The 23,404-nt window shown below is 37.0% G+C and overlaps 1 protein-coding gene across 4 annotated transcripts in view; it reads right to left on the minus strand.

The window, feature by feature from the left end:
* The window catches only part of LOC124174602 (band 3 anion transport protein), a 57,635-nt gene that overhangs the window by 33,616 nt on the left and 615 nt on the right, over positions 1-23,404 (minus strand). For all 4 annotated transcript variants that reach the window (XM_046553850.1, XM_046553852.1, XM_046553849.1 and 1 more), the window contains exon 2: positions 22,766-23,117. The gene's annotated coding sequence lies outside the window, so the exon portion shown is untranslated. The remainder of the gene's footprint in view (positions 1-22,765; positions 23,118-23,404) is intronic.

Consider the following 23,404-nt stretch of genomic DNA (forward strand, 5'->3'; position numbering starts at 1 on the left):
GAGTCTGGCGGTTATGGGAGGGGGAGTGTCGTTGATTCGGTGAAATAAAAAAAAAAGACACTTTTTTTTTTTTAAACATTTTTTTCACAAGACAGAGGCAATTTATTTTAAATTAACAGATTACGGTATTGCAGCGTGACGTTTCGAGAATATTTTCTATAAAATTTCGGTGGAAAATATCAAAAACTAAGCCGTTGGCGGCAAATCTCCGGTGACGTTTCGAAAAATGAAAAAATTTGTTTTGCGGCAACGGTTGTAGCTCGGTTGTCAAAAGATTAAATTGATTTCGTTAGTTTACGAGCTTCCGCAGGTAAAGCTGTTGAGTTTTTTTTTTTTTTTGCTTTTTTGTTTTTGTTTTTTTTAGCGAAAATCGCAATTTTGACTTTCGGGTGTTACCAAAAGTTGAAAGAATAATGGAAAAAAAAACCGAAATTTTTAGAAAATATTCTTGATACGTTGCTCTGCAATGCTGTAATCGGTTAATTTAAAATACATCGCATGTATCTTGTAAAAAAATGTTTTAAAAAATTGCCTTTTTTTTTTTTTTTTGCAATTTTTCACCATGTTTCGTGTCTACCATCCTGGGAATTGAAAGAGAACCTCGAATCTGATACTTTCGAGCCATTCAAGTATACTAGCTAACGTATTTATTGCAAATTTTTGCATTCCACTTAACGTTAGCTAAAGTACTTTCAAAAGTTTATTGGTAAATCGATTAGCAGCCCGTAAATGTCAGAAATGTCATTCAAAGTTACATTCTGATCAATTTATTCCTATGCTCAATTAGATATTGATTATTATTAATTATTAACACACATTATTAACGTGTTAAATAAAACGTGAATTCATTATTCGTTGAATATTAAATAGATTTTATATTGTCTTTCTTCTTGAATGCATGCAATAAACGTTACATTTGCCAAGATATTGTTATCGAGCAATTCCTGCATTATTAACAACTCCTTTTAAGGAAATTTCATGATTATTCTCAAGCAGGCGGCTTCGCGTTGGCTTTCGGCACGCCCTTCGAATTTCCCGTGTCAGCTAAAGCTTGCCTGGAATGCCTAATACTATAGATTAACATTTGATAACGTTTCTACGAGTGGCGTGCCCTTGTTCAAGCGTTAGCTAATACTTGAACGGTCACTTAAGTATGAATGGACTGTATAATCGTCCGAGAAGAAGGATACCCGAGATCTGGACGATGAATTCTGTTGAAATTTCTAGGACGGTTTCCTTGAGGCAAAATGTAAAGTCTGCGACATGTATTTCATCAATTTATAGTCGTCTCTTCATTCCGGACGAAGTTCCTTGTATCGGTAATTTAATGAGTGAAATGTCGTAATGAATAAAACCCGTTGCGCGTATCGTTCTTAATATAAATATGAATCTCCGTTGTTATCCGATCAATTTTCATACGACAGGATTTTACAGACTGAATTGTAAACGGATTTATGGTTATTTCATTTCGATAGTCAAATGTAAGCTTTGTAAATCTTCGATGCATAATCCGATACGGTAGCTAAATTTATCCAAGAGAGTAAGAGGCTCAATAGATGAACCTGCACATCGGAAGCTCTCCATATATTAGGCTAAATAAATGCGAAGATGGAAAAACCGTTTAAAAAATCTCCGGAAATCTACGTTATTTTCACGGGTAACAGTAAAGCAAAAACTAATGAAACGACATCGTTAGTGTGCGATAAAAATGAATCCGGGCAAATTAAACTGACCCAAGATACAAGATGTCTGGCAATTTGAAAGAAAAGTTTAATTATTCACACTTGAAAAAAGAAAAAAAAAAGCGCACGATTGATCGAAGTAATGACAAAAAAGAAAAAAAAAAAAATAATCGCTACTCTTCGGTTATAATATACAGTTATAATCGACAATTAAAATAATAGAAAACATCTGTAGAATATGTATACATATACACTGAGAAAAATATCATTTGTTACAGTAACTAGAAAAATTGAGTAACAAAGGTATCGTTGAAAAAACTGTTTGAATATCGTTGGAATTACGAAAAACGAGGCACGCCTAACCATTTTGCGCTGTCGTCGATCCTTTTTTGGTTATTGCAAAGCTGAATCAGTTTCTTTGGTTGACTCTACTTTTATAGTCAAACAAGGCGTGGTAAAAAAAAAAAAAAAAAATGAAAATAGGATAATAAAATAAAAAAAAAAAATAGGAAAAAATGAAATAACAGTAACTAAAAATTTCTCTCATTGTGTAGAATATTTGAAAAAATTTTCGCACGAGCGGAGAGGAGGTCGGCGTATACGTAGTTATGTCACAGGTACAGAGGTATGCGTATCAATGCCACGGCTAGAAGGCCGATCGAGGAGTTTGAGTCTTCCTCGGGATGATCGGTTGATCCAGACGTTGATAATGAACCTCGTTTACAGTGACACGCATGGGCACGGGCGCCAAATTGTTGGGTTTCGGTGTAATGCAGGGAGGGGGGGGGGGGGGGGGGGGGAGGAATTACGTTGTCTTTGTCAAATATCTCGCGACTCGCGGATTAAAATTGTCAGAAGCCTCGATGCGCGATTAAAACGCGCGTCTGATCAATACGTAGGAGTGTGTGTGTGTATATTGACAAAGAGAGAGAGAGAGAGAGAGAGAGTTCGTAAACACTCTATCTATGCATACGTTGTACGTGTGTAGATAGATAATTGTACACTGTGTATATAAATTCGAAATCAAACAGCTCTCGGCAATATCAACGATCGGACTCTGCAGTGACAATTCTCTGATAACGATCCCAGAAATTGATGAAAATATGATCAATCCGTGAATATTTCTGACGGATGAATATATATATATATATATATCACTGACGATACGTGTTACGTTATTTATGTTACGTTTCAATGCCGTTACGGAGGCAACGGGAGGGGGAGAGAAAATGGTCGTTTGGATTCTTCAGATTTTAATTATTATTCTGCGCACGTTGAATCTCGATAAGGCGGAATTAACTTCCCGTTTCTTTGTTTTCAGAGAAAAAACGAAGTTGTAATTACTTCGATGATGAGCGTTTTGAAGATTACAGAATCAACTCTAATCATTTTCAGATGGACGTCTCTCTCTGTCTGTGTGTGTGTGTGTGATCAATTTTTAGTCCGACGATACTTTGAGAAACGAGTTACCGGATTTCAATGATTTTGGTCTCAATAGACGCGGCTTTTACAAACTCAGAACTGATTAGTTTTTGGCTCTGATCGGTTCGGAACTTTTCTAATTATTTAAACAACAAAATTGTAAAAAATCGAATACAAACGACGATACATTGAGAATGGACGAATGGATTCGAACGAAATTTGCAAAATTGGCAATGGTGCGAAATAAAAAAAGTCGTCCTATCACCATGTAACACGGTATCCGAGAGCTTTGAAAGCGTTAATCACGAACCCGAATTTGTTGTTTGAAATTCGAATTGGATATTATTATTTTTTTTCACTCTATGAACTTGAAACCTGCAATGCGAGAATGAAAAATTTGAGGGCTGGCTCATGGCCAGTTTAAAGCTGCCTGTTTTACGCAGATACATTAATCACCAAAATTTCAGTGAATAATCTGTCAACTTTTCAACAATAATTTCCTGCAACTATTCCCGCGTATCTTTGCGATATGTTTACATAAAGAAAATGATGTAAAATTGTGTAAACCTAAGTAATTATTAAGTAAGATATTTTATTACATTTATATATGTATATACATATATAATATATACACTTAATCCCTGCCTTAAATTACACAACCGGGAAAATCATTCGAGATCTTTCAACGTATATCAGAGCTGCGTATATTTTTGTACCACGGGAACGAGAAGATGCGGCCACAATTCGCAAGCGGCTTGTTTTGTCATGAGTATTAAAAATAGCCATAATAATAGCTGCGATTTTCGGGATAAGACGTAAGCTAATTGTTGTTGTATTAGAATATCGCCGCATTACGTTCTTCTCAGTTTTGCACGTATCCTTTTCCTCCTCGAATTTTTGATGAAAACCTACCGTCGTCGATAATTCATAATTATTATTACCTTCACGAGCGATATATCGTTCCACCTGCGGCACAAAGTGATCTGTGCATGTGCATGGCTGCTGCAGAATGCATTATATGTATTATTATTGCACCTTATATATACATAAAAAATTGCCGCATGCGCACGGCTGTGTAATAATTGTCTGGCAATGTTCAAGGTGTACCAACTTTTGTCCAACCAATTGTTGTACGTTTTAAAGACTATTAAAGAGACAATTGCAATATTCGTCGTTGCATCAAGTCGCGTCGTCTGCGGCAAGTTTTCAATTAGGTATTTAATAATAACGGTGATAAACAGGTGATTTTTTTTTCTTCATACAATTATTGTACAGCTGCGCAAGTTTATTATCGTATAATTTCAACATTGTTTAACTTGGGCGTATTTCAAAGGACGCCACTTTTTTTCCTTTTTCTTTTTTTTTCTACTCTTTTTTTCATCTTTAACAATTACTGTACAAAGAATTCAATAATAGTTGTTCAGTTTACAACATTCCTTCTTTCGGTTGAACAAAGATTTTTCGACAATGAATTCTCGCACCAATATCAAATTATCGAAATCGTTAAAAAAAATCATGTTTTTCATTTCTTACCCAGACTGTAATATATTTTTAAGTTGCGGTAGAAAAAAAAAAAAAAAAATGAAGAATCGTCACGGGCTGTAAGAAATTACTTTCAGTTTGTTAAGAACGTGTTATAAAATCGAGAGAATGTTTTGGCATTCCCGTGAAAGTTCGCGGTGCGAAACTGCAACGGAAAATTCAACAGAAGCGTACATTTTCAGGTCAGAGTTGTAACGGGGCGAAAACGAATATGGGAAACTGGATGCTGCCAGCCGTTGAAACGATGATCATCGATGCAACACGTCGGTGCAGCTGCAGCCAACAGCCTCTGCATTGTATCGTGTGACAAAACACCTGCTCCTACTTTTTTCTTTATACTCTAGCACCAATTTACACGGGTCACAACTTTTCATACGCCGTTAGTTGAAAAATACAACGTACGACCCTTTATCAGCGGTTGAATAAAAATTTTCGAGTTGCAGGCTAAAGTCCGGTCGATAAACAGTCGGTGCAGATTCCTTCTTTTACTTTTTTCATTTTTACTTATAGCAGCAGTTTACATGGGTTAGAAATTCTAAAAACATTCCATTCCCCGTTGGTTGAAAAATGAAATGTGTGACCGATCGATCGATCGGTACAACTATAATTTAATGAAAATTTTCAAGATACAGACTGATTTCCGGTCGATAAGCGGTCGGTGCAGGTTCCTTTTCTGTCTTTTTTTCTCTTTACTGTAAAAAAAGACCGCGTAAAAACTGCAAATACGATATTTCCCGTAATATTTTTTTGCCACTATGTGGATAGTGCACATATTTTGTGATCCTGCGCGGTTTGCTGTCAACGCGGACGTTATCCGTCAAAGAGGAGGAGATAAAAAGAGAAAGAAAAAGAAGAAGAAGAAGAAGAAGAGAAGAGGGTAATAAAAGCTTATCGTATAAACACGCGATATAGGTACACGTAAAATAGAAACGATCGGATCATTGGATTTTCCCACTTTCAAAGAATTCTCTTTGATGAAACTTGGACTGACACGATATGCCCTGAAGCAGCGGAGAGAAGAAGAGAGAAGTGAGAAGGTGAATTATTACAAGTGGGCGATGTTAAGGTTGCGAGAAGGTGGAGAAGCGACAAGCCTGCACCTCAAAGTAAACGAAGGCAGGTCGGAAATAGAAGAAATTTATGCATCAACTATTATGATAAAAGATGGAATCTAACGTCTTTTCACTTTCCCAAATTCAACATTTTCTCTGACTATTATTTTATAGCGTATAAATAACAATATAGTCGGCATCGACACCGTAAAATGTACGATGAGAAGGAAGTCCGATATTTCGGGGAATGAAGCAAACATTTTTATGGAACGTCATTAATTTTCATGTCTCACACGTGTTGATTGAAAATTTATTACAAAAAATACGAGATTGAAGTTTCCAACGTTATAACGTATAACGAAACATCTTGAGCAACAAATCACTATTTTACAACTTTAGATTACTGACTTTGAAGGAGTTAAAGTACGTACTAAATAAATTTCAACCAACGGTATAAATAAGTCGCAAAATAACGATTTTTCGTAAAATCAAGGTAATCTCGTCGGAAATCAATCAATTCGTTACAAAATTTCCAGCTTTTATCGCACCAACTCGAGTGTACCGTGAAAATTCAGTAATTAACGGAGTCGTTTGAGACACCACCGATATCGCGAATGGAAAAGCATGCGAGTCTCGCGTAGAATTTACACGCGTACAATTCCACCGCCATGCGTCACCACGACATTAAAACGCCCAGAAAATCGTATCTTTCGTTTTCTCCATTTGTTAAATCGTGCGTTAAGCAATACCTATCTAGGCCAAAGTTGAATGCCAACGGTGACTGTCCGGCCAGAACGTTTTGGTGGAAAATTCCATGGCCCACACCCAACGAACCATCCATTCATCCATCCATCCAGCTGAAACGTGTCCACCGACTACCTGCCTTGAGCCTCTGGTCAATTATCCGGATGTCGGAGAAGGTATTGTTCCGCGACATCGCGTGGAGGATACGTATAAATCGAGGATCTGGTAAGGAGGAAGGGATGCAGCATGGGAGTAACAAGGATCGGAGTACAGCTGAGTCGAGAGAATGGGAGAAGGAGGTGTAGAAAGGTGGAGAGTGCGAAATGGGCTGCGTACCTATGGCGTTATACGTACACCACGAATAAATCGCGTGTGTGTATGTACGGGGTGTCTCAATTTAAAAGACGCATCACGTTTTCACCCGACCTAATCGTTCGATTGGAAAATGTGTCCTACCAAAGTTGTACGATTCAAAAGGAGAACGCGTGAAGAATATTTTTCGTACAGTACGGCATCGTAACCGGTGATGCTGCGGAGGATGGACCAGTATTTTTAAATGGAATCGTAAATTTTTGTTTCAACTCAAATATTCTTTGTTCAAAAACGTACAACTTCGTCGGGAAATTTTTTTTACGAAGTGAATAGTTCGTGAGTTACAAGAAAAAATGAAACTCTGCGAGACACGGGGAGGTGGATTCAAGAGGATCGCCCTTGGAATTGCTCTGCACGCTTTAGTAATTCTATTCACCGTGTCTCAACCTCTCCGCGTCCCGCGGAATTTCATTTCTTGTCGTAACTCACCAACTATTCGCTTTATAAAAATATTTCCCAAGAAAGTTGTACATTTTCGAGTAAAGAATATTTGAGTTGAATCAAAAATTTATGATTCCATTTAAAAAAAAACTGGTCCATCCTCCGCAGCATCGCCGGTTGCGATGCTCGACCTCGCGAAGAAAATTCTTCACTCGTTCCCCTCTGAAACGTACAAACTTTTGTAGGACACGTTTTCCAATTAAACCATAAGGTCGGTTGAAAGCGTAAGGCGTCTTTCAAATCAGGAGACACCCTGTATATGCATAATTATATACATATATAAATAATGCGACGCCTCGGGGCGACCGTTGGATTTATAAATCCAGGTCAAAAACCTCGAGGCCTATGTTACATATGTAACACCGTGGTCTGGGTACTGACGTGAAGTGTCTCGACACCTTACGGCTTGTGATTCATATCGATGTATGGACATGCCGCTGCACCGACGGCTGATCGGGTTGCATAACCTTGTGCCACAAATAAGGGGAAGTATGGAGGGACGAAGGGAGGGAGAGGGAAGGGTCAAAGGAACCAATCGCATCACGTGCAGCCTTTCTCTCCTCTCACAATCAGTTGTTGTGTACCGATCCTACGATCGTCCATGTCGTACCTTGTACATGCGTACCTACCAACCTAACTGTGATAAAAATTATACACCGACAACATCTCGAGCAGAGGATGTTCGAATCAAACTGTGTAAACCATCCACGCGTTTGTTTTACGATTTTACACCGTTATACGATAAATTAAATTTAGTGGGAATGATTCCATTCCCAGATAAATCGAGTTCGAATTTCCCGCTAATTATACACATACAAGGTAAAATTATTATTTTCGCAGAATATCCGATCAAATTGATGTACGAGTAAAGAGAATTCCGTCAAAGGTCAAGGTTTGCTTTTCGAGCGATTTTATCGCTGATTATACATTTTTTCCGTATATGACGCGTATTTAAATATTCGGAGAACAACTTTTTTTCCCTCTACATTCTGTGAAACGGTTACGTATCATTTACTCCAGTTTCGATACTTGGAGATGTTTTTTTTTTCTCGCAATCACGTCGACCAAAAAGAAAACCTATTTTTACTTCGTGATTAGTGGAAGAAAAAAAAACATCGTCCTCAAAGCTCTGTACAGGATGCGGAAACGAAACTATATCAAACGTTTGAATATTTATGTACGTGTGCAACTAAGCTACGTTATACGTGATAAAAAAAAAAAAAAAAATTGAAAGATTCTTGAGGAAGGAAAAAAGAGTGCAAAATCACTGGAAATATTTTCAAAACGTATCGAATTCAATCAACTATACCGTATGTTGTACTGCATAGGTTGGTCAAATTCACAAACAATTACATCAGCTGATAGGAGATTCTTTTTCAGTTCAATAAGTGACGATGACAACTGGTCAAAGTAAAAAAAAAAAAAAAGAAAAAAAAACGTCTGGCAATTAGTCTATATTTATTATTCCAACGTTGTGAAAATTTCAAGCTGATCGTGATACGAGTCTACCGTATTACGGATCACAAACGATTTCTGAGCGGTTGATTATGAGCCACCCTTTCAATTGACGGTTGTAACAACAACAACGACAACGACAACAATAGCCATGCCTCAAGACGCGTTTCGAGTAGAAGGAGGAGGAGAGAAGAAGTTAATTAGACGATTGTTAAAGTTGAAATAAACAAGGCTCGTTAATCCGACACGATTGTGATGTCGGTTATTATACGACGACGTTTTGTCAACGTCACCGACAGAGAACTGCGTGCATGCCTCAACGTTTAATTTGACCAATTAACCGCGATAATTGTTGTTTGCCGATGTTCTTGCCGCTGGACGCGAACCCCGATCGTCGTCAAGAAGCTTCAACTTGACAGAATTACACCGTTCACCTAACTCGCTATAGAAACACGTGGTTAATTATACATTTCAATCTCCTAATTTTTCCTAAATTCACACATAATCGCTGATTTATTTCTATAAAAGTAAACTGCAATGGGTCAACCACTCACGTCAAGGTCAGCATTTTTTGCTACAGGTCAATATGATTATTATTATTATTATTATTATTATTATTATTATTATTATTATTATATTAGACGTTATTTTCGAAAGATCCGTTACTTCGCCGATATCATACCAAGTTACGTACAATTCGGCAACAAAATAGTAACAAAGCAAGCAAGATATCGCATTTTTATGACTGTGTATTTATTTAGCAAACTCGACTGCTTTAAAGTCGTTCTAAAGTTGCGATATAATTAACGATATCATTTTCATTTCTTACGATTTAATTACTTGATATAAACCATTCCAACGACGTGTAAGTAAATTGCGATATCAAAACTGAATTTATATATATATATATATATATACCGTTTTTCGATCATACACTGAGAAAAATTTCATTTGTTACAGTGACTAGAAAAATTGAGTTAAACGGGTATCGTTATAAAATCTGTTTGAATATTGTTGGAATTACCGAAAAACGAGGTACGCCTAAACATTTTGCGCTGTCGTCGATCCTTTTTTGATTATTGCAAAGCAAAATCAGTTTCTGAGGTTTACTCTACTTTTTTAGTGAAACGAGGCTTTAACGTCAATTTATCGTTGCACGAGCGTTAAATTTTCGCTACAGTTGTAAGAAAATAAAGCAACAGCGACCGTAATGAGAAAGATTAGTAACGGATACTAGACTTTCCGGTAACGGCTAGAAAACTAATTTTCATTTTCTACCTAGAAGTATATTTTTCGATCGTGGTACAAAATGAAAATAATTAAGGACCGAGCGGTAGCCGGAAGTAAAAATTTCTCTCAGTGTATAAATTGCAAGAGTCGCAAATAGTTTTCTCGCCGATTTCAAGGACGCGGTTATCCACTAAGTATAGATAATACCTAACCTGACTATAATTCAATTATGAATAACCGTACGCGGAGTCGTCGCGGGTGACTGTATAATATAACAGACACATGGTATTACAAACATACCTGGAGGCTATAACGTAACACGAAGCCACGTGCCATATATTACACGTAACCACGACCGTTACGTTTATTAGTTTACTTTTTGTTAGTATTGCCAATTATCACTCGTTTAGTGGTTATCGATTATTATGCGTAAGTAGTATATATATGTATATATGTATATATGTATATATGGAGCATTCCACGTAAACCCTGCCAATGATTTTTTTTTCCCTCACGATTCAGTGATTCTCTTCTCAATTTTTTGTACGGATTTTAACAGTCTCAAACTCAGCACTTCTGAATTTTGTTAAAATTTTTATCTCCGATCGTGAATTTTCTATGATTATTCAAACCCATCTACGAAATCGGCTTTTTTTTTTTTTTTAAACATCTCAAAAACTCTTACTTAACATTCCGCGATTTTTTCTTCTAATTTGTTTTTTTTTTTTTTGTTTTTCCAAAGCACCTCAATCATTTTGGACAAACAGAACACCACGTTTTAACGATCCGTTAACTTCCAAAAAATTATCAATAATTCTGCACAGAATGTTTGGAATTCTTTTCTTCTGTACAAAATTTTGGGGATTTGAAAGAAAATTTTTCGGAACATTGAAACATCGTGCGTCGTTTGCACAAAATGATTAAAGTGCTGTAAGTAAAAAATAGTGAAAAAATTATCTCATTATGAGACAGGTGTCAAAATGATTGAAATGGGAAGTAAGATTTTTGACAATTTTCTTAAAATTCTGACAAAATACCGTATTTTTTTTTTTTAGATGGGATTGAATAATCAAAAAAAATTCATGACTGGAGATAAGATACTGAAAAAATTGAAGAGTGCTTATTTGAGAGGGGAAAATTGTATGAAAAATTGCGAAAGGAATGAAAAATAGTGAGGGGAAAATCATTGGTCGAGTTTACATGGAACACTCCGTATATATTATAAATATATGTACATAATATGTATATATACACACACATGTATGAAATAATAACATTATATGTGTATAATGGATACATAACACGTTTGTAAGGTTGATGGATTTTCCAATCATGCGGAATAAGGTTCTTTATGCGGTCGCTAATCTGCAGACACTTATTACAGTATATGCATTGTTTACCTTGTTTCGCTCTTTTACGAGTTTTCATGATAATAAACTTAGTAACGTTGGTGTAACGATGAATGTTTCGGAAAAATTGTTACTTCGCATCTTCGGGAACGTCTGAAATTTAGTACACCACGATAAAAAAAAAAAGATACCATTATTTTGAAGAACCGACCTCTAGAAAATCATTATAAAATTGTGCGACAATGATTTTTTCCCTGATGTTTCGTTACGTTAACGTTGCTAACTTCAGCCTCGTGAGTTTTCAAAATATCACATCGTGCGGTTTTCGAATCTTATTCATATTGCTGCAGGTTTGATTTGAGAAGAAAATAAATGTACAAATAAATATCGCTGTGCGGTACGATCAACTTCAATCAATCACGTTCTCCGACGGTTGCTTTTTTTATTTTTGCATTTTTATCGTTCAATTGGAAAATGTGTCCTACCAAAGTTGAACGATTCAGAAGGAGAACACGTGAAGAATATTTTTCATACAGTCCGGCATCGTAACCGGTGATGCTGCGGAGGATGGACCAGTATTTTTAAATGGAATCGTAAATTTTTGTTTCAACTCAAATATTCTTTATTCAAAAACGTACAACTTCGTGGGGAAATTTTTTTTACGAAGTGAATAGTTCGTGACTTACAAGAAAAAATGAAACTCTGCGAGACACGGGGAGGTGGATTCAAAAGGATCGCCCTTGGAATTGCTCTGCACGCTTTAGTAATTCTATTCATTGTGTCTCAACCTCTCCGCGTCCCGCGGAATTTCATTTCTTGTCGTAACTCACCAACTATTCGCTTTATAAAAATATTTCCCAAGAAAGTTGTACATTTTCGAGTAAAGAATATTTGAGTTGAATCAAAAATTTATGATTTCATTTAAAAAAAAACTGGTCCATCCTCCGCAGCATCGCCGGTTACGATGCTCGACCTCGCGAAGAAAATTCTTCACGCGTTCCCCTCTGAAACGTACAAACTTTTGTAGGACACGTTTCCCAATTAAACCATTAGGTCGGTTGAAAGCGTAAGGCGTCTTTCAAATCAGGAGACACCCTGTATATATGCAACGTACATAATATATAAAATATACATCTTGAACAAGTTTGAACGAGTAAAATTCATACTACACACGGAGATTGAAAGAAGAAAAAACGAGTCACGATCAACCAAACCTCCGAGACATCGTTTTTTCACTTTTGTCACAGCTGAAACACTCTTCTATCTACACATAATGCGATTGCGATTGACTTGAAGAAAAAAAAAAACCAAGGTATATGTAAAACGAAATTCTTCTTCTCGAATTCGTTAATTTTTTTATGTACGCATAGCTGTAACGATCGATTTGAATTCAATTGAAATCGTCCAAAGGTTTGGAAAAAAAATGAACAAAAAATGAAGAAAAAAAAATAAAAAAAAAATATCCGAAGATCGTTTGCTTGCCCGTGTTCGTTAATACTGTGAGTCACAGAAATTTTTATTATTTCCCTTCTTATTGTATACACATTCATAAGTGCATACATTCGTATTGTAACGAAAACAACACGACTGTCAATGAAACTTGCCCGTTTTTGTTTTGCGCGAAGGATACCGTGTGTCGTTTCATTATTATTATTATTATTATTATTATTATTATTATTGTCACCGTTATTAATATACATAAATACGCATACTATATGTATACCTATGTAAATGTATTATTATACCGTTAATTTTCAATGCGTATTGTAGCCTGAATCATATTTTTCTCACCTTCGCACATCGATCTGTATTTTTTCAAACGTCGTCGTTTCTTTTATTACTACCTTCGTGTATAATATAATAAACTGTGTGTAAGACGTAAAACGTTACCGTGTAATACAATGCAACGGAGAGACGATACGTCGATTATATACAGACTGGGAAAAAGAAGGGAAGAAGAAGAAAAAAAATTATTTCCAAGAAAATAATATTCTACACATACGTCGGTCTTAATCAAGCAGACTGGAATATTTTTTCCCCGACAACAATACGTGTTGTATATTATTAGACTGTGTCAAAAAAATCGACCGTTTTTTTTTTATTCCCCCAAGATTCAAGTCGTAGATATTTTTCCAAATGTCCCAAGTTCGAGTTGTTAGTAATAACATTTAGAGTTGCGTCATCGTAATTTTCTATTTTTCAATTGAATAACGTGAAAAGAAACATTTTTTTTTTTTTTTTACTTTGGAATTTTATGAATCGTCATCAGTCAATTTCAAAAGTTATTCAAGGTCCTTTGTTGACCTTTGACCTTAAATAACTTTTAAAAGAGTAGATTTATCACAAAACGATGGCATAACTTTTTTTTTAGTGCGTTAAATTCCCTATAAAAAAACGTTCTGGTCTCAACGGTACGCTAAATGCGTTGACGAGTTATAAAATTCCAAAGTTAAAATAAAAAATAATATTATTACTACAATATTAAATTGTTGTTATTATTATTATTATAAATCCCAAAGTATTCGAACGAGAAATATAAAATCCCGATGATTCACCTTTGAATATTAATATTAAGAGCTCAAACTCGGACAGCATTCTTTTTTCGATTTGAATTCTGAAAGAAAAAAAAAAAAAAAAAAAACGATATGCGATTTTTTTATGCAATCCAGTGTATAATATAACAGACATGTGCGTTCCTAGACATTTCATTTTACACACATATCGAGACGCATGAAAACCTAGAGAGCATACCAAGGCACGCACGTAGATTCATTTGTTTTTAATTATTTTTTATTTTATTTATTTTTTGCTACTTTTGCGTATAATACTTATCTGCGAAATTGATTACAGGCAAACGTATTAAACACATCTGTATATCCTACATGGGTATATTATACGATTATTGGTTTTCGCCCGCAGAGTTGTTCGGTTTTCTGCAGCTTGTGTGAAAAAAAAAAAAAATGAAAATTCCGTCAAAATATGACGATCGCGGGTTGAGTGAAAGACTATGGTAATTATGCACGTACGAATTTTTGTCAAAGACAGATGTGTGTGCTGCGGACGAGAGTAAAAGCTGCTGAGGAGGCTATTATTAGTGGTTATTAAAAAGATGGAGGGAAAAAAAAAACAGAAAAACATACGTTAGAAAGAATTAAAGACCAATTATACGTCGTTAAAAATGAATTCTCTGCATGCGTGGGCATACGTATGAAAATACAAACAGCGTGTCAGATAAATATTTCTTTTTTCTTCTACGATTGTAATAGCAAAAAGATGAGAAATAAAATAACTTTTGATTCTACTTAAACGATGAGCTATCACTTTTTTTACAAAAAATAACGAGCAAACGACACGATTCGGGAATCTAAAAAGATAGATATTATTACAGGATAGATAATGCCGTACTTGTGAATTTTTTACAAGTCACATGACTGTACATTTGTTTGTATTGTGTGTTATATGTATATAGTTAGTTTTTTGTGATAAAATTGCCCGTTTCTTAAAAATCTTCCAGTCAAAAATCTTTTCAATTCTCCCGACAATTTTTCTATCAGTGCAATAAATAAAATAAACATAAAATTCGAAACATCGAACATAAAAGAAATTTAATCTACCGTTGCAAATGACGTTTAATTTATTTCAAAGTCTACTTCACTATTGTAAACTGGAAATTTTTTTCTCAAATACAAACAATTGTTATCAGGTATAGCAAAAACTGTTGCATAATAATATTTGAAAGGATATAACGAAGCATTCAATTTTTATATTTCAATTTTTCGCGAAAATTTGGACAACCAAAAAATTCCAATATACTATCCGTTATTTTTTCATGTAAACGAAGAATCCCGGTAACAATTCACCGACATTCATACGCGGGACGGTAACTTTTTTTATTTTTATCGAAACATCGAGCGAAAAAATAATTCACGGGCAAGGAGGGAATAACAATCGAAATTTGAATCGTTGAACCAACAACGAGTCGCAGGCATTGCCTGTAATTCGTGAAAGGCGTTGATACGTTTTGCATGAATAACGCATGGGAAAAGGATTGTATCGGATCAAGAGGTGGTTCGCACCCATTATTAGTAGTAGTACGTAGTAGCGGTCGTAGTGGAACCCAGGGAACGGAGGCCAGGGTCGCGTACGTTATTCCAGGCGACGAGACGTCAGCTGGCAACCAACAATAAGCCGGCATTACTAGGGTGGCCTCTAAACACGGGGTGTAGGTTGGTAGGGAGTGTCAATCGATAATACATACTAAACAGAAAACAGTCTTCGTCGTCGTTGCTTTCGTTTCCGTTTAAACACGTGGAAACGGCGTCGCGTTACGCGGATTTACAACCGCGTTGGAAGGAGAGAAAGAGAGAGAGAGAGAGAGAAGAAAGGGGAAGAAAAAAAACTGGCAACTATATTCAATAGTTTTTTTAACGATACCCGTTTTACTAAATTTTTCTAGTAACTGTAACAAATGAAATTTTGCTCAGTGTACATATCGAAATCTTACTTTCTTAAAAATCGTTGCAAGACTAAGATAATCATGATTTTTTGTTTTCTTTCCAACGTTTCGTTGCGACGACGTTAGGTGCTGACTTCGAGCTCCGTTCTTGCGCCAAGCGTCCCTTTCTTCAAATGGCGACGAGGCAACAACGAACGGTTCAACTAAGAAATGGCAAATGATAAATACGGCTGTTCGTACGGTAAATCTTACGGAGTGCGGATCATATGATCGACGATTATAAACGTAAGCTTATTGATGTATATACGTGTAATACGTATATCTTCTCATTTCTAATGCTTCCTGTACATGTAAGTATATAAGTGTAGTCTGCACTGTACTTTCGATGTGTCGGGTCAGGTCGGAACTGCGTTCTCAACTTTCGGAATGTCAGAATCACACACAGAAACACACATAGACAGGACAGCGTTGTCCGCATTTTACACTCTGCAAACGAACGAAGAAAGTAAAAGTATAATATTTTGAGCGTGCGAAACAGATACCTGTTAAACATACCCAATTAGATAATTGTCGCACGGATGATTTGAGCGTTTCATTTTGTCAATACCTCGTCGAGAAGCGAAGGAAACACTTGAATCGGGTCACGAGTACGTAAAACCGTAAATCCTCAATGATCTTGGATCAAGATCCGTCGAACGTCACGAATAAGACTGAACAATGACACGTTACGTGTATCCAGAGGAAAGGAGCGTCGGTTTAAAAGAAGCAAAAACACCGAACCGCGATTTCCTAACCCGACGGTTAAAAGCGTCGTTGCAGAGCTTGGGTATCGATAAACGACGGCGAGTATCGTCACGGTTGATGGGAGATGCAATTTTCTTACCTTCACAGACGGACGGCGATGCCCTCGGCGTTGTTTTGCGGCGAGATTATTTATTCTCCGGAGGTTGCGGCAGTCCGGTGGAAAAACCGAGGTTTGCGCGACGCGGCCGAATCGGTCCGTCGGATAGCCGACGCGAAGCGACGTCGACGACGACGAGCTAGCGGAGGAGTCGGACTTTGTAAACGGCTTGACGACGACAAAGCGACGCTCTACTCGGCGATCGCGATCCGGCGAGCAAAGGAAGCCTTTTCCTCCTCTTCTCTACCTGTGCTTGCTTAGCACACTGACCGGCGAGACGCCCGGCGACCGGTCAAAGCCGACCCCCACCATGCACGGAGCTACACCCTCCTTTTCGAACGTATAAAATGTAACGTGGCGCATGGCGAGCGAATCGCTAGCTAGGAGCCTAGATACACCCTGAGAAAAATTTCGTTTCTTACAGTGACTAGAAAAATTGAGTAAAACGGGTGTCGGTGAAAATACTGTTTGAATGTTGTTGGAACTGCGAAAAACGAGGTACGCCTAACCATTTTGCGCTGTCGTCGATCCTTTTTTGGTTATTGCAACGCAGAATGTCAGGTTCATGGCGCCCGTTTGTTGCTGCTTGTATCGTATTTCCCTGCTTGAATTTGAAAAATCTGATATCAGCAGCTCTAGCGCCTCTGGTGTAGAAAAAACTTTGTTCAACATTTATAACAAGATAGTATTCTAAGGTTTTTGGGGTCAGTGATTAAAAAGCGGAATCTGGATATAAAAAATTAAAGATGGCGGATCCAATATGGCCGGACAAAATTTCAAACTCAAAATATGGTTTACACTCGAGACTACAACAATCACGTGACAATTTTACTCACTGACGTCACTCTGCACGCAACTATCGTACTTGTTACAGTAACAAAATCGTCATCTCACGTCATGTCATCCAGAATAATCGTACATATCACGATTCACGCTACAATAATTAGCCGATGAACGATGCAAAATCGATCACCGTACATAACGTGAGTAGTAGAAAATTCTACTTCTCATTATTATGCCGCAGGGTATTATATCGTAGTATATTAAGGGGGAAGAGGGAGGATACAGCTTGGACGATCTAAAATCATACCTATATTTAGGATTTTTTTTTTTAAAGAAAATGAAAAATCTTGTTATTAATTTCGATGAAAAATTTTCAGAATGTTCTTGAAACTATAAATAATAAAGCCCTCGAACTCAAATTGCTCCAAGTGCTCCCAATTTCTTTAAAAAAAAAAAAAACTCATAAATATAGATATGTTTTTAGACAGCCCAAACTTTAAACCCCCCCCCCCCTTCAGGTTTGCACTTACACCTCTGCGACCGATTATCCTTTTTATCGAAGAAATAATAGGTATAACACATAAAGTATGTGTATCGAATACGCGCAGCAATTGATCCGGTTCCCATTTCCCCGTGCGCACGTTCAAAGAATACTTATCCGAACAATATGTATTACGGTACGTCACATACATATTACATGTTATAACGATCGAAAATAAACTTGAACCTCGGTGAAGCGCCTGAGTATGCTGCAGTTATCAGTATGTATAATAATATTCTTCTCAAGTTACGTAGCCAACTTATATGCACGCCATTATGCACATCGGTCTAACCGCGATTCAAATACGTATGCGATCCATCCATCGTGCATACTTGTAACTGTGTAATCGGAATCGACTGCTGAACTGCAGCGTAAGTAACTACATGTGTCATATATTACAATATACACACAGTGTATTTAAATTTTCTAGGTGTACTGGGACAATTAAAATTATACCCCGACGACGACGTATAAAAGTAAAGTTAAAAGTAAATGAAATAATTTCAATAATTATGTACACGATACTTCAGCATTTTCATATTTCTCTCAGCATGCTGTACGACAAATGAACTTGAAGCAAGAATTTTTTTTATCCGTCGATTTTAAAATTCACCACGTATCATATGTCTACGATTCAAATAGATATTCCATTATTTAATAGCTATGTATAAACATATATACACATATATATATATATATATATATATATATATATATATACATACAGTAGTTTGCCTCTCATTGAGCCAAATTCAACTTTCACGTAGCAAAACGTTACATCTATTATTTATATACGTATATATACTATAATATAGATACACAAGATTGTTCCCCACAGGCGAAATAGGAACACAGATATTATATAGGTATGTATGTGGATGTAGAGGTCGAATTGCAAAATATTTTTTTGCTTCACGTACAGTCGAATTACCATAGCGAGTTTGTTTTTTTTATTCTCCTTTTCTCGATGGTCGATTTTTTTCTTCTCTCGATCTTTCTTTCTTTCTTTTACATTCCCAATCGATACTCCGTGTGTCGTTATACATACGATACGCGTTAAGTGTGTGCCTGTCTATTTCGCGAAAATATCTCACGTTTGTGTTGCGACTCTGCAATAATAATTACCAACACTTACGCAAAGGTAAGCGGTATTTTACTCGCCGGGGTATGCAAAAGTTACCCGTCCGCATATAAGTACGTGTTTTATACTATCGCATCGCCGATGCACGATTAGAATACGAAAATTAAGCGAAAGCGATAATTTAACGATCCGTCATGCGCCACGCTTAAACCACGATTATAAACTACGTATATATATATAGCCGCGTGGTGTTAAATAATATTTGATCTGTACAGTCACGGTGTCGAACCGGTGTTCGTGATACACACCTATGTTCGTGTAATTAGATTTCCTCAAGCGTGATTATAATCAATATAAATCAATTTATACACATAAACGTCAACCTGTGTAATTTTGGATCTATGCAAATGAATTTTCTCGACAAAATTTGGCCAGACCATCTCTTGAAATTTGAAAATCAACTGCGCATGCGCGAGTCTTAATCGTCTGTTTGTGCAGGCTGGCCATCCCGAGTTTCATCTGTCAAACCGTTTCTACCGGCGATGTAGTTGAAAATATAAATTATCGAGGTTAGAATCTCAAATAAGTGAGTCAGTGACTCGGAAAGGTTTGTGAAGAATTTGTTATCGGGTCGGAAAGTTGATTCTTCAAAGAACGGTCGCAATTTAAGACTTATGCTCTTTGAAAATTCAAACGTACATATTTTGCGTAGGTTGGCCCACCTGCATCGCAAACAAAAATATCGCCGCGGGAAGATTTAGCCGACCAATGAGATTGAATTATTAGGGGCATGCGCAGTTGATTTTCAAGTTTCAAGAGATTGTCCCGGTATAGTTGTGTTGTAAGAACGTGAATATATATGCGGAGCAGCAGAGCTATTTGTATGTAATATAATAAACTATGAGGCCCGCATATGTATCGCGTCATGTATGACAGAAGAGAATTATGTACTGTAGTGAGAGAAGAGGGAAGAAAAAGAAAAAAAAAACGTTTTAGTGGGAGAAAGGAATGTGTCTCCTCGAAGAATGCTTCTATACGTATTGTCTACGTATTCTACGCGGTTGACTAACTCTTGGAATTATTTGTAGCGACCACGTTTGCGTGAATGCAATACACACATATTACAAAGATGGAGAACATATGCGTGATTATGTATGGGAATTTAATAATTATTGCGCTAGAATCGTCCACGATAAGTACGTAAGAGAAGAATAGAAGAGAATATCGAGAACAGACTCAAAGTGTGAAATTCCCCGATTCCCAGTATTTTCAACAAGTGCGATTTAACTAATTCTCAAGTCGTCGTGGCAACTGTTTTAGTACGTGTTAACGAATAACTATACGTGTATTGTTAATAACAATATCTACGCAATAATAATATCTTTCCGCGCGTGAGAGAACCGTGCAATAATGGATATAACGTGTGTTCGCACTTCTGTTTGTTGTCCGACCAACGCAGACGAAGTAATGGATCGAGGCGGAGGCGACATTCGATATTCCGTTAAAGAATATATTACGGTGAGAGATATCGAGTGCGTCTTATTGTATATACTTGAAAGCGCGTGACGAACACGTCAGTCCGGAGTTTTAAATTGAGTTAATATATACATATATGTGAGTATGTGTGTATGCATGTGCGTAAGCACACAAGTTGGATTTAAAAAAAAAAACGCCGAATGGAAATCAGATATCAGGACAAAAAACGTGGATTGAACGAATATCTGTAAAAACAAAAAGAAAAGAAAAAAGTAAACACCTTACGCCTATAAATTTGAACCTTTGCAGATGTTCGATTAATATGATTTGAGAATTTTGTGTCTGCATCGTAGGTAGGCAGTAGTAGATTTCTTGGATATAACGTCGACCGGAATGGTAACGAAGGAGGCGTGTGTGTAATAATATGCATATGTACCCATTTGGCATCGAGGATTAAATCGAATTGCATGACACGCATAGCCACTATTATAATACCGGTCTGTTGTTATAACAGACGTCGCCGTCGACTAAATAAGTTACATCACGATCATCGCGTATCTCTCTATATCTCTTTCTCTCTTTACACTGTACAGCAACAATTGACACCAATGAATCTACTCCGGTCCAAAGAATCGAACGGTACGCATATACATGTATTAAAGTATACTTCATGTATACGTGTATTAATTATTGTAAGTGGGAAATCAAATTGAACGGGACATTATTTGGCTCTACATGCATGTTTATATAGCAAAGCTTCGATTGACTTTATCTGGCTGCAGTACAGTTCTCGTCGTTACTGGTTTCCTGTATTTACACAATCTGTGGTTAGAAAAGCGATAGCAATTTCGTTACCAAGTATGTAAATATAAAGGAGCGCACGTGCCTTCGATTTTCAGCTAGTTAGAACTAAAACTCTTTTCCTTCTAGACTTCCGCGAGATTCGTTGATACGTGAATTAAATTATTGTTGAGCATGGAAATATACAAGTTTTTGTGTTAATTGAATACTTTCATCAGTTGTATCCTGGCGGTAAAATTTTTTTAAGCATCTTTCATAGAAACCAGTTAACGCCGCGTCATCTTTACAGGTATAGTAGCTGCTCCCGTTTGCCAATTGGCAAACTTAGCATACGACGGATACTATATTAAGATTCAAAAATCTCCATCTATTTTCATGTGTAGAATTTGCATAGGCATTACGATGCCTGATATATAAATGCGATACACGTGCCGAGATATGCGCGAATTTTGTATGAAATTTTTTTAATCTTCCCAGTTTTTCGCGACAGCCGTGTAAATAGTGTGTATATGTATGATTATATTTTAAAGTTACGAGTTTTCTTCAAATCAACCCAGAATAGTAATTCCAATTATTCTGCAAAGAATATATTTCCTTATATCTCCGTTTTCATAATTATACTATATAATGCAGTGTTGTAAGTTTGCTTTAATTCGCTGCAAAAACTACATGAACCTGATTTTTTTTTCCATATTCTCTATGTTATTTTTCTTTATATTTAAAGCAACTAATCGATTAGTTGATAAGAACTTGCCTCACGTAGAAACGGAAAAAAAATCCAACAGAAAAACGAACGCCAGAACCTCTAGATTTCTGTAGCCTCCACACACGACAAAATTTCAATCAACAACTTATACGTCCCGATATTGGCAAATCGTTACGAATAACACGTCGTGACTTGATGGTTTTACCTACAATCATCTAAGTAAAATCAACGTTTCCCTTCTTCCACGTTTTTTCCCCCATGCCATTGCCGCGGCAATCGATGCTCGCGTTCCCGGAATTCCTGCGGAGTTTAGATTCTTGGCGGGAGTCTGTCTGTTATCCGCATGGTTTTATCACAGCTATAGACACACATCTCTCACAACACACCTCGGTCAGAATTAGCAATTCGCCACGCGGTCCTCTCTCCCAATATCATGACAACATCACGACACATGTGCAGTGTAAATACGCACCATCGTACAACATATCTAAAAAAAACATAACGTAAGACAAGAGATATAAAGAAGTTTGATCAGCGGGATGACGAACCTCGCGACATTCGAATCGTCGAATCGCGATCAGGCGCTCTTCAAGTAATTTGTATTTATTTACCCGCCTCGATATTGAAGTTTGCCAAGCAGTATCCGTGCAGCCTTGGCAAAAAGGACGAAACGAAATTAGGCCTGTGTTTCTAGGGTTTGTGTGTAACGATAAGTGTGCGTTGGTACGTACCTCTGACTCCGGCCTCGGTACGGTTAAACCCGGTACCGGACTTTCACCCGAACGCTTCGACGCCGCGGGTCACACTAGCGATGCCGCAAGAGACGGCGCTTGCCTATTGTCAGTATTATATGCGGTGTCTGATGGACGAGTCCTTTGACTCCGTCGAGAGGAACGGAGCGCCGCTTCAACGCCTCGACGCTACTCGTAATGACGTCTCTCTCTCTCTTTCTCTCTCTCTTTGTCTCTCTGTCGTTCCTCAAGGCTTCCTCAGGGCCCGGCCGGCCAGGAACATCTCCTCGTCGTTCTTGGCCCGCGTCTGAGGTTCGTGAAGAAAGACCTCGAAACTTCTCGCGTTGTTTCCCTGTTTAAAAAGGTAGAAAGAAGTAATGAACGATTCCTTCACAACCCTTGTATGTAATTTATAACGTATTCTTATCAGGCTGAAGTTTGTAACGTCATTGTAGTAATGCAACTTTAGAAAACCTAGTTATTTTGAAACTTTAAAGTATAACCGGAAATTCAGGAAACCGTTAATAAAGCACGAACAAACTCAGATTTTGAAAATTCAACTTTTCGAGTTATTCTAACAAGGTGCAAAATGGTAATTTTTTTTTCAACGATTCGATACGGTAACGTTACTAACTTCAG

Source organism: Neodiprion fabricii, chromosome 2 (assembly GCF_021155785.1).
Source record: "Neodiprion fabricii isolate iyNeoFabr1 chromosome 2, iyNeoFabr1.1, whole genome shotgun sequence".
Lineage (NCBI taxonomy): Eukaryota > Metazoa > Arthropoda > Insecta > Hymenoptera > Diprionidae > Neodiprion > Neodiprion fabricii.